This window comes from Nelumbo lutea, chromosome 1, assembly GCF_056320005.1.
Source record: "Nelumbo lutea isolate HS-2025 chromosome 1, American lotus-T2T, whole genome shotgun sequence".
NCBI lineage: Eukaryota > Viridiplantae > Streptophyta > Magnoliopsida > Proteales > Nelumbonaceae > Nelumbo > Nelumbo lutea.
The window spans coordinates 95,909,811-95,922,719 of record NC_142684.1 but is presented as its reverse complement, the minus strand read 5'-3'; positions in this window follow the sequence as shown (position 1 = coordinate 95,922,719).

The window sequence follows — 12,909 nt, the reverse complement described above, 5'->3', positions numbered from 1 at the left end:
GTTTCGTTCTCTTTCTTGGTATACTTATTGTGTTTGTCTGCAAAATGCTTGTGTGACGGTTGTGCTAGTTGATCGTCTTCAAGACCTTCGATCATCGTACGAACAGAAACACTCAGAGTATCTACGACAGAAGGCCCAATTAGCCGAGCTGCATGCTGCTAGGGAGAGATCGATCGCTCTTGAGAGGTAGGTGGTCGAGCTAAAGTACAACTGGCAGAGCAAGCTAGCCTTGTTCGAGAGCTGAAGCGAGAGATCGCTAAGCTCAAGGTGGGGCAAGACAAGTTGAGGCAGGAGGCTGCCGAGGAGGCAGTCAACCAGTACAAGGCATCGAAGGAGATGTAGCTGCAAATGGATGAATACGCCGAAGCTTCCTTTGTAGCTGGGTTCAACCTCTTTCATCGAAGGATCCTTTGTCGCCATTCGGAGTTGGCCGATGAGTTGCAGGGCTGGGGTGCTTTCGATCCGGATTCTCCACAAGGATCCGCCGAGGGAGCTAATGTTGAGGTCAAAGCCGTTGATGGTGTTGTTGACTCTATCATCGAGGATTGAGCGTCTGCCTTCTCTCTCTTTTTTTTATTTTTTTTCTTGGGCTCGGTATGCCAAGCCTTAAGCAATGTAATGAACAATTTTGAGTTGAATATTTAGTGTTTCTTTAGTCTGCCCATATGTTGCTATCCTAGTGTCTTTCTTTTTTCTCAGTCGAGGCATGTCTGGTCGAGCTATTGTGTATGCCGGACTAGGCTATGCCACGATGTCTTATTGTACAATTTTCTATTGGTCTTATTGTACCATTTTCTGTTGGAAGGGTGTGGCCAGTCGGGCTACTGCGTGGATCGGGGTAGGTTGTGCCTTGGGTGACCTCTTTGTACTTCTATGATTTTAGTTCGTTGGCCGAGGCATATCTAGTCGAGCTACACCTCGGCATCCCCGGTATTGTCCCGACCGAGGTATAGTTGGCCGAGGGATAGCAGTTCGGGTTATGCCTCAACATCCCCGATCTTGTGTCGGCCGAGGTGTAGTTGCCCGAGATCTTTTGGCTCCCGAGTTCTCAGCCATGGGACGCTCAGTTTCCGATCTCGAGAGCCTTTGGGGCCCTTCTAGGCCAAGTTGTTTCCCAACTAGCTCAGCAGTTAAGCTGGCGGTTGTGCGGAGTTCCTCGACTGCCCTCAGGCCTTGGTGGGTGGGGATGTTCTTCCTCCACATTTAGGCTCAACCGTTGTCAACTGAGTCGGGTAGCTTAATCGGCAATACACTGCCGAGTTGGGCGTAATGGGCTTAGTTGTTCGAGGATCAGCAGAATCAACTCGGTTGGCAGTGCGGCTCAACATGTGTATGTGCGGTGTGTGCGGTGGGCGTGTGGTGTGTCCGGAAGTTCGTCGTCAAACATCCTGGAATACCAGTTTAAATATTTATAATTTGTACCAATTTCAAACAAATACTAACGTAGTAAATGGGTGAGAATGGGTCATGTCCACAAGGAAGCAAGTGAAAAATAAATATATACTTAGATCCGGACAAGAAAATGCAATCGAGAATGATAGAAAATATGAAAATAAAATCTATTATTGCTGAAATTAAATGTTTCAAATTTAAACAAGACAATAAATAAAAATCAGAATATAATAAAATATGGGAATCAACAAAGGAAATAAAAGAAATAAATACAAAAAAATGATCCAGAATCCAGATCCAGTGGCGGTAGTTGTAGATCGGCCCGACAACTTGCAGAAACCCCTCCTAACAAGAACTGGGCATTCGTCCTTTCTACAACCCTCGAACCCCTCGATACACCTTAGACTTGAACCGAACGAATTCAGATCTGCAAAACAAAGAAATGAACAAGAATTAAATCTAAAAGATTGCAGAAATAAAAATAACAGAAAAGAAAAAAAAGAAAAAAAATGGTTGATCAGATCCAGTGGCGGTAGTTGCAGAATGGTTGAACAACTTAAGGAACCCCTCCTAACAAGATCTGGGCGTCCTCCCCTTCTACAACCCTTGAACTCCTCAAGAAACCTTAGCCTTGTTAATTGGGTGAATTGACCAACCCTTGCTTTAGGGCCCTTGGGGTCCTTTTCATAGAGAGGGGTGGACATAACTGGGAATAGAGTGAAAGAGGGGGGCGGCAGCCAGGTTTTAGCAAAAATGTGGGTGCCCTTGGGTTTAGAATGAAGGGTTAGGATGGTTCTAGGGTGATCCTAATTAGGGGTAAAACCGTCTTGTTTTGAATATTATAGAAACTTGGCTTAAAAATCTTATTTACCCTTCCATTTGCAGACTGTCTTGATAAGTTGATTTGCACACTTTTTTTTTATTGCTACCTTCCACCATTTGACACAAATCTCGACATTTGACTTAGGTGAAAAGACCCGGTTACTAAGTCTAGGGTGTCCATTGACCTTTTATTCTGTCTCTCTCTCTCTCTCTCTCTCTCTCTCTCTCTCTCTCTCTCTCTCTCTCTCTCTCTCTTGCAGAAGCACGGTTCTGGGTAGTTCATTGTCTCTAACAATTTTGAAAAATTTATTTTGTCTAATTTCTCAATCTCTCTCTTCTTATCTTAGCAGGGGCAAACTTGGGAGTATTTTCAAATTTCTAAGCAGTTTCGATAATATCCAAATAAGACCAATTTTTCACTCCTATCACTTGCTACCAATTTTTATAGAATTCAATATTCTCTTATCAGTTTTCTCAACTTTTTCTGTTTGGGAATCTCTTTTAATGGATTTTTTTTAATTTTCAGTGAAATTTTAATTCTACATATTTAAAGGCTTAACTTTTCAATTTTTTTTCAATATATATATATATATATATATATATATATATATATATATATATATATATTTTTTTTTTTTAAATTTTCTCTCTCTTTCCTCACCCCCCAACTTAAATGCCATTGCCCCCAATGGCATAACTAGATTGACGTAAAAAGGGCTTAGGCCAAAGGAAATAATTAATAGGTTTTTCTAAGGGGTTCAAGGTCTACCACCTGGTCTCGAATCAAGAAAAGAAAAAGCTCAAATCCTAAAAGAAGAAAAACTAAAACTTACGTTGGGTTGCCTCCCAACCAGCGCTAAGTTTAATGTCTTCAATCGTACACATTCACACACTTCTTCCATCTACACTGTCCGACTCACTTTCATCTTCATACAAATAGGGCTCAGACTAGACTAACCAAGGGGCAGACAGGGCATCTAAAAGATCATCAACTACATCTATCTTGCACTCATCTTTCCCTAGGTTTGGATGCTTAGAGGTACGAAAAGCATTTAACGAGGCTTTCTGCTCCCCAAATGAAATGTCTATTTCTCCTGATTTATAGTTGGTGTTTGCATTGGCCGCTGCTAAAAATGAACATCTTAAGATTGTTAGGATATGGTTTAGTTCCTCAGTTGGGGGCATGTCTAGGATGATAAAACATACTGGAAAGTGAAAATCATCTACCCTAACAATGATGTCCTCGATAACACTTTAAGAAGTCTTGACCGACCAATCAGGGTATTGCAGAATTATCAAAGTAGGTTTTCACTCGTTGATCCCAAACCTGTCATAAATAGACGAAAGCAGATTTATACTGGCCCCAAGATCCAATAGGGCTCGCTTGAAGGTGATTCCAGAGATGACAGTTTAGGAGAGGAGCATCCGAATCTTTCAGCTTCCGGGGAAGTTGGTTTAGGAGAGTCGCACTAACATTTGCCTTGTGGGGCCAATCGTGGCTCCATCATTTGTGTACATAGCTCTTTCAAGAAACTTGGTATAGGTCGGGATATATTGGATTGCATCGCGGAGAGGGAAGTTAATATGGGCTTCCTTGCTCACCTTGTTGCGAGTTTCTTTGTTCTTTCACACCGACACGACTATGACTACAGTTGGAAAGCGAACTATGGATTGGTTCACTATAGGCTCTAGATTTTCCTTTCCTTTTTCTTTCCCTCCCAACTTTTGGTTTTCTTGCTCCTTTTCTTCTTCATTAATTTTCTTTTCCTCACACGAGTCCTCTAAAATCCTCTCATTCCTTAAGGTTATAATAACCTTGGTATTTTCAAGCTCAGGGTACCTAGGAGGTTGTTGAATCTGCTGCGGAGAAAAACCCAGTTGCTGATTTCTAGGGTTCACAACCGGTTGACCCGATAGTTGCCCTACTTCTCTCCTCGCCTTGGCTTTCGCCAGCTATCCAATTTGGCTCTCTAGTTTGTCGATGGATTATTGCTGATTTAGGATCAGCTACTGAAACTGCATGAATTTGTCATCTACTATATGGGCTTGAGGAGGTTGTGGGTAAGCTTGATAAGCTTGAGCCGGTTGATTCTTAGGGTACATCTATTGGAATTGGTTCTATACTTGTGGCCTCTGAAATTGCTGGGCCATGGAGTTAGATGGATGATGATACTGTTGGGACTGTGTATAGGTTTGACATGGTTGAGTCGGTTGAGTCCCAGGGTAACCATTGCACTCTCAATGGGTCTGGGCTTCAAACCATTGGAAGTGCCTCTCTGGCAAGGTGGTTTCTTGGGCTTGGGCCCAATAAGCAAAATTGGGTTGATTCTTCCACCCAGGATTATATGGATTAAAGGATGGGTTAACATTGGATTGGACCGGAATTATTGGTTAACATGGGCCCATTGCAAGGCATTGACTCACATGATAGGCCGGGCTTGAATAGATGGAACATGTTGAGTAGAATGACAAGGTCGGGAATTGTTAACGATATGCAAGGATTTGATCAAGTCTTTGGGCCATCCCATTGATCTTGTCCAGTTGTTGAGACACATGATTCCAATCTATTTATGGCTTAGGTTGGAAGTAGTTTCTCATTCCACACACTCCGACCATTGCAATTTTTTTTCTTTCTTCTTCTTTTTTTTGAAATTTGAATTTTAAATTTTGAATTTTAATTTTAAATTTAGATCTTTAAATTTAAATTCTAAAATTTAAACTCAAATTTGATCTTTACTTTTTTTTTAATTCAAAATTTAAGTTTTTTGAAATTTAAATTCAAATTCAGATTTTGAAATTTCAATTCCTAAAATTTAAATTCAAATTCAAATTTTTATTTTTTTATTTACTTTTTTGTTTATTTATTTTTTTTTAAAGGCAAACAAATCAACCACACGACCTAGGGGCTGACCTAAGGTTTCCTAAACTAGTGGTTCAACCAATGTGAATCCTTTTAGGTTCACTTGGAATTACACCACTTCTTTTGATTAGCTAGGTAAGAGGTGGGGATGTGGGAGGCTCCCCTTGCTCTCGCAAGGACCTGATTAAGCAACCACAAAACCCACTTAGACCAAACCGTTTAACCTCTTTCGTTAGACACCCGGTTATGAAAAATAATTCCAAGCTCTCCTAAAATTCAACACACCTTTGAACCAAATGCGAGGCTTCCCTAAAGGATCTTTCTATCCAAATTTTAAATTAGGGTTAGGGTGAATCGCATGTGAATGGTAGTGATTTTTGGGCTAAGGAAGGGTGATGAAATCCCCACCTTATCTTATTTAGGTTGGATTCCCTGAAATGAATTAACGGAAACACAAAATAAACACAACAAGATGCAACTAATTACAATGCATGAACAATTATTTCTAAGATGTAATTCAGCAATTAAACATAAAAGAATAAAGCAAACAACTAAGCAAAAGGGACAATTAAAATAAGAAAGAGAACACTTAACAAATTCACAACTAACAATGATAATTTCAGCAAAAAAATAAACCTATATGATGCGGGCTCAAGAACATCAAACCATAAATAATGGAATGAAAATGCATGAAAAATATTAACCAATTATTTTTTTCGATTTTTCTTATTTTTTAATTCAATTTTTAAATTTTTGGGAGTTTAAATTCAAATTCAGATTTTGAATTTTAAATTTCTAAAATTTAAATTTGATTTTTTTTTAATTTTTATCTTTTTATATTATTCGTCTTTTCAAAATTTTTTAAATTCAAAAATTTAAAATTTAAATTTAGAAATTTGAAATTCAGATTCAAATTTAAATTTAAATTTAAATTCAATTTTGAAATTTAAACTCAAATTCAAAATTTTCAACAATTTCCTATTTAGCAATTAATTATTCAATTAAACAACTAAAAGCAAAGAAATTAAATAAAGCAACAAATAATAATTGCAAACATAAAATAAAACAACAATTAAGTGTGCTAAATAAAATTAACAACTACCAAAAATAAATTCTAACAAACTAATTGCTAATCTAAAAATTAAACTGAAAATAAAATAATCAAAAAGAAAATTATGCAGGAAATAGATAAAATAAAAGAAAAAAAATACGAATCTAAAAAAATTAAACCAAAAATAAAACAAAAATAAAACAAAAACACAAATCTAAAATGTAATATGAAAAGAAAAATATGCTGCAAAAATAAAATAAAATAAAATAAACAAAAAAACTTATTTCGTTTTTTTTTTTGTTTTCTTGTTTTTTATCTGAAATAAAAGAAAAAATGAATCTAAAATTTAAGCCAAAAAAATAAAATAAACAAAATAAAATTATGCTGCAAAAAATAAAATAAATGAAAAGAAAAAAATTCCTTTTTTTAATCTGAAATAAAAGAAAAACACAAACCTAATAAAGCAAAAAAAAATCGAACAAGAAGTTAAAATAAAGAAAGAAGAATAGATCTAGAAACAAAATGGAAGAAAAATAATACAAAAAATAAATAAATAAATAGGACTTTTTACAGAAAATTAATTAAAAATTCAAAAATCACTATTCTATAAAAAAAGAAGTTCAAAAATAAAAATAAAAAATAAAATGGAACGACTATTCCTGAAACGCAATCTAATTTCTCTTCTCTTCTCTTCTCTCCCGCAATCCCGCAATGCACCGGTACACCACGTTTCGCTATTTCGTCCTGCAAGATCAAAGAGAAACAAGAATTAAAATGAGATAACGGACCAAGTAATAAAATGAAAAAGAAAAAAAATAATGAAACAAATCCATAAAAAGTAAATAAAAAATTTTCTCTGTGCTTCCCCGCCAATGGCGCCAAAAACTTGGTGTATCCGGAAGCGAGTCGTAAAACACCCTGAAACACCAGATTAAAAATTTATAATTTTTACCGATTCTCAAACAAATACTAGCGTAGTAAATGGGTGAGAATAGGTTGTATCCACAGGGAAGCAAGTGAAAGATTAATATATACTTAGATCTAGACAAGAGAATGCAATCGGGAATGGCAGAAAATACGAAAATAAAATCTATTATTGCTGAAATTAAATGTTTTGAATCTAAACAAGACAATAAATAAAAATTAGAATATAATAAAGTTTGGGAATCAACAAAATAAATAAAAGAAATAAATGAAAATATGATCCAGAATCTGGATCCGATGGCGGTAGTTGCAGATCGGCCAGACAGCTTGTAGAAACCCCTCCTGACAAGAATCGGGCGTCTGTTCTTTCTACGACCCTCGAACCCCTCGAGACACCATATCCTTGAACTAAACGAATTCAGATCTACAAAACAGAGAAACAAACAAGAATTAAATATAAAAGATTGCAGAAATAAAAATAAAAGAAAATAAAATAAAGAAAAGAAAAGAACGGTTATTCTGATCCAGTGACGGGGCAGGATTCTCGGTGGTAAACATGCATTCGGCAATGAAGTCAGCTAGGGACTGAGCTTTGATCACAGGTCGGGGTGCATACTCGATGTCGAACTCACTTAACTCCACGCTCCATTTGTTCAAGCGGCTAGATGCTTCCAGCCTTTGAAGGATTTGCCTAAGCAGCTGGTTAGTGAGCACTCAAATAGTGTGGGCCTGAAGGTATGATCTGAGCTTTCTAGCCGAGGTGACCAAAGCCAGAGCCATTTTCTCCAAGTTGGAGTATCGGGTTTCTATGCCGCCAAGGACTTTACTGGTATAGTTGATCGGCCTCTGTACCCGATCTTCCTCCTTGACTAGTGCCGAGCTGACAACCTCATCCCCGGCTAAGAGGTAAAGCAATAGCTCATCCCCTAGGCTCGGCTTGGTGGGGAAAGGCAGCGAACTTAGGTACCGCTTTAGTTCTTGAAAGGACCGTTCACATTCCTCGGTCTATTGGAAGTCCTTTGGTCGTTTGAGGGCTTTGAAAAAGGCAGACACCGGTCCGCGGATTTGGACATGAACCTGCTAAGGGCGGCTATTCTACCGGTGAGCTGTTGTACATCTTTGTGGGCTCGAGGGGATTGCATGTCGAGGATGGCCTGTATATTCTCTAGGTTTGCATCAATCCCCCTTTGCGTCACCATGAACCCTGGGAATTTAACCGAGCCGACCCTAAAAGCACATTTTGTCGGGTTCAATTTCATCTTATACTTCCTGAGGGTATTGAAGTATTTTTATTAATACCATAATTAAATAATAAAAATTTAAAATAAATAACTATTAAATGTAGGAAGTATTTTTATTAATGATGGAAATGGAATGATAAATTTAAAATCTAACTAGAAATGAAATGATGTCATAATCAAATAATAAATTTTTTAATAATAGAAAAATACAAAGAATCACAAAAAAAAAGATAAAGAAAATTTTGGGCATATATCTAATGTTATATCTTTATAAAAAATAAAATATTGGGTACGACTCTAATATTATGCGTTCATTATATTCAACAAAAATACGTTTTATACATAAGAAATAATTTTATCAATGATGGAACAAAATTTAATGTCAACCTAGAAATAAAATTATTTTTCTTTTTAGATTGTGGGTTAGTTTATTGAGTCAAATGATACCACAGATAAACAAAAATTAAGTGCGACAAGTAAAAAATATTTTATATAATGTAAATGAAATATATAATTTAAAGAGAAAATTATAATCAAAGTCGGTTGTACATTTAAAATTAGGCTGCAGGTTGGTCCAACAACCAACAAAACTCTAACAACTAGCTCTAAATTTCAAATTATAAAAAGCTCCCACCATGTCATCGAAGGCTTATGTGGCTATTGCCAACATGGGACTCTTAGTCTATGTTGGACACAACAAAAAGCTCATACCAAAAATAGGTTTTCAGTTACTCCCCCACTCTATCTGTCTCTTGATCTCCCTTCCTTCTCTCTCTCTCACTCTCATAGTCATCTCTTGATCTCATGCTCCCTTTATCTCTCCCACTCTTTCAGTTTTGGTATGTAGCCAAATCAAAACATCTCTCTCTCTTTCTCTCTATCATTCTCCTTCAATCTCTATCATTCTCCAATTGGTGTAAATTTCATAGCCAAGAGTTTCTTGTGAATTATTATCAAATTGGTGTAATGATTTTTGAACCATACCAAGTCGGTCTCATGTTCTTTTATACAATCTGATTAATACCATATAAGTGTGTTAGAGAAAAAAAAAATGAGAAAGGGAGCAGGAGAGAAACTAAGGGAGAACAATAGAAATTAAGGAAGAATGAGAGATCGACTAAGAAAGAGAATGAGAGAGATTGAGGGAGAACAGTAGGTCAAAAGAGAGAATAAGAGAAATTGATACAGAAAACATAAATACAAAAACCATTTTTATTTATTTTCAAATCAACAGTCATTGAACAAATAATAAAGATGATTGTGAGAGTAAGAGAGTGTGAGGGAGATTGAGAGAGAGAGTGAGAGAAACTAAAAGCCCTTTTTTATTTTTCCAATCACCCAACGTTAAAGGGCAATTAAGAGTCCTATGTTGGCAATAGCCACATAAGCCTCTGATGACATGACAAGGGATTTTATAATTTGAAATGTAGAGCTGGTTGTCAGAGTTTTATTGGTTTATGGACCAACTTGTAACCTAATTTTAAATATACAAGCGGCTTTGACTATTTTTTTCGTAATTTAAAACTAATCTAAAAGCAAAGCTATTTTCTTATCTAGATGGTGGGTCAATGATCCAGCTTTTCAAACAAACCCATGATGTCATAATTGAATAATAAATATTTAAAAAAAAAAAGATAGAACACCAAAAATGAAAATGTACAAAATTTTGTCGAAAACATTTGAGAACATTTCTAATGTTATATATTCATCATATTAAATAAAAATAATTTTTAAAATAAAGGTTATTTTTATTTATGATAAAAATGCAATACAAAATTTAATAATAATAATAATAATGATAATGATAATAATAATAATAATAATAATAATAATAATAATAATAATAATAATAATAATAATAATAATGGTTATTTGTTATAAGCATTTAAGTTTATTTTTAATCATATTGTTACTTTTGTTAATTTTTAATTTCTATCTTAACTACGATATATCTAAAATTCAAGTAATTAATATGAAGAAAAAATTCTCACGTGCAACGCATGTGCTTAATTACTAATATATTGAAAATGCATACAAATTCCATAAATATATTAGTAACACTAAATGTAATGTCAAAATAGCCAAAAATAATGCATAAATACATAGGAAATAGATGAACCCATTATGCTATAGTTAAACAACAATTTTTTCAAATAATAATAAATACAAACTACAACAAAAATATGTAGAAAATTAGGAACACCTCTAATTTTTTTGTTGATCATATTAAATAAAAAATAACTATGATGAACAAGACTTATTTTTATTGACCACAGAATTGGCATACAAAATTTAAAACCAACACAAAAAATGAAATTGTTTTCTTGTTTGGTGAGTCAACAATTCAACCTTTTGGGTCAATGTGTTAGTAATTGATGCCATAATTAAATAATAAAATTAAAAAATACAAAAATATAAAAAAAAATTATAAAAATGTTTGAACACATTGCTAATATTTTATATTAATCATACCAAGGAAAAATAAGAACTATTTTTATACACATAGAAATATAAAAAATGTGAAAAAATTGGATACATATAATTACTATTGTTATAATCATTGTCTAAAATTACCATGTGACAAATCATCATGTACACATTTTCTAGTAATTACAATACTTCACTCCCCCCACCCCCACCCCACCCCACCTACCAAGAAAAAACAAAAAAAAAAAAAAAATGATTGGGTGGGGGTGAAGTCACATTAATATTTGATCTCCAGACCCAATTTGATTTATTGAAACCCAAATTATAGCCTTTAACCTAATACATTATTTCAGTCTTAACCTGACCTGAATTCAGTTAAATAGGATTTATATTTTTCAACCCTAAGATAAGCCTTTTCTTGGTCAAAACCCTAAGAGGATCTTCAAACCGAACTTTTTGGTTGAATTTGAGATGGACAATACTTCCCACAAAGTATAGAAAATTTCACCTTATCTTCATTCTCCATTTCCCCTGATCTTTTGCCCCCATAACAAAATTCCTACTCCACCAATCAAATTTAGAAATTTGGCCCAAATATCCTTACTTTATCTCAAATTCACATCCTTTGGTACAAAAAATTTTCTGTACTAGACCAATAGTAATTTGTCATACAAGCCTATCATTCCCATTTTAAAACTAAAGCAATTTTTTTTTAAATGGTGTGGCAGATTGGTATTGGTATGGTATAAAAAATATAAAGTATTCTAGAATATTCTTCCCTTCCCATGTTTGGTTCATGGAATGTCATGAGATGGGATGGAAAATGTGGGATTATAGATCCTAATTCCTAGGATGTAGATTCCCACCATTTTGGTGGGAAACAAATAGGAATAGAGGAGGAAACTTGTTTAACAATAAAAAAACACATACATTGTAGTATTTGTAAGAGTTAATATTACACCAGAAACCATTAATAAATTATTAGTTATTTAAAAATATGTTAATTTAATAATTCAATTAAATTTAACTAATAGAATATTAAAATAAATAATTAATAAAAATTATGTTTAATTAAAAATAATTTAATAATCAACTAATATTTCAGAATAAGATATTAAATTTATTAATTAAGTATGACTAATAATAATAATAAAATATAAATAAATAAAAATTAAAATATTATAATTAATAATTAATATAAAATTCATAATTGATAATAAAATACTAAATCATAATAATATTATTAGTTAATTAATAATTAACAACAAAATATTTAATAATAAATTAATTAACGAATAATGAAATAATTATTTTACTATCAATAAAAATTTTGTTTAATTAAAAATAATTTAATAATCAATTAATATTTCAGAATAAGATATTAAATTTATTAATTAATTAATGACTATTAACAAAACAAAATATTAATAATAAAATGTAAATAAATAAAAAGTAAAATATTATAATTAATAATTAATATAAAATTCATAATTGATGATAAAATACTAAATCAAATATTATTATTAATTAATTAATCATTAACAACAAAATAGTGAATAATTAACGAATAATGAAATAATTATTTTACTATTAAAACAATTTAGTGAATAAATTATAATAAATAATTAATAAAATAACTAATCAATGAAAATTTATTAATAATTAATATTAAAATATTAAAATTATTAATTAAAGAATATATATTAATGAAATAAAATATTAATAATTAAATATCAACCAATAAAAATAAAAAAAATAATTAATGAATGAGTTTATTAATAATAACTTATTAGCTATTAATAAAATAAAGTTTTAAATATAGTATATTAAATGTATAATGCATATTTAATATATATAGTGTGGGTCGGGTCAAGTCTGAATCAGTTTAGGACTAGGTGAAATCAGTTCCAACCCAATAATAATCGGAATAATATATCAGGAACTGGTCTAGTTCCTAGAACCAAGACTGACCCCAACCGGTTCATGTGCATCGGGTTTAACCCGACCCCATTGATAGCTCTAGAGAGAGAGTGAGAAGGGTAATAAATGAGTAAAGAGAGTAATAACAATTTTGTGGTAACATTGAAATTAGTGGTACTCTTGTAATTAGTAAATGCTCATGAACATCTCACAAACCATTGGTGCCAAAAATGGCAAAATATTTCACACAAGCTCATTTGCTTGAAATGGAA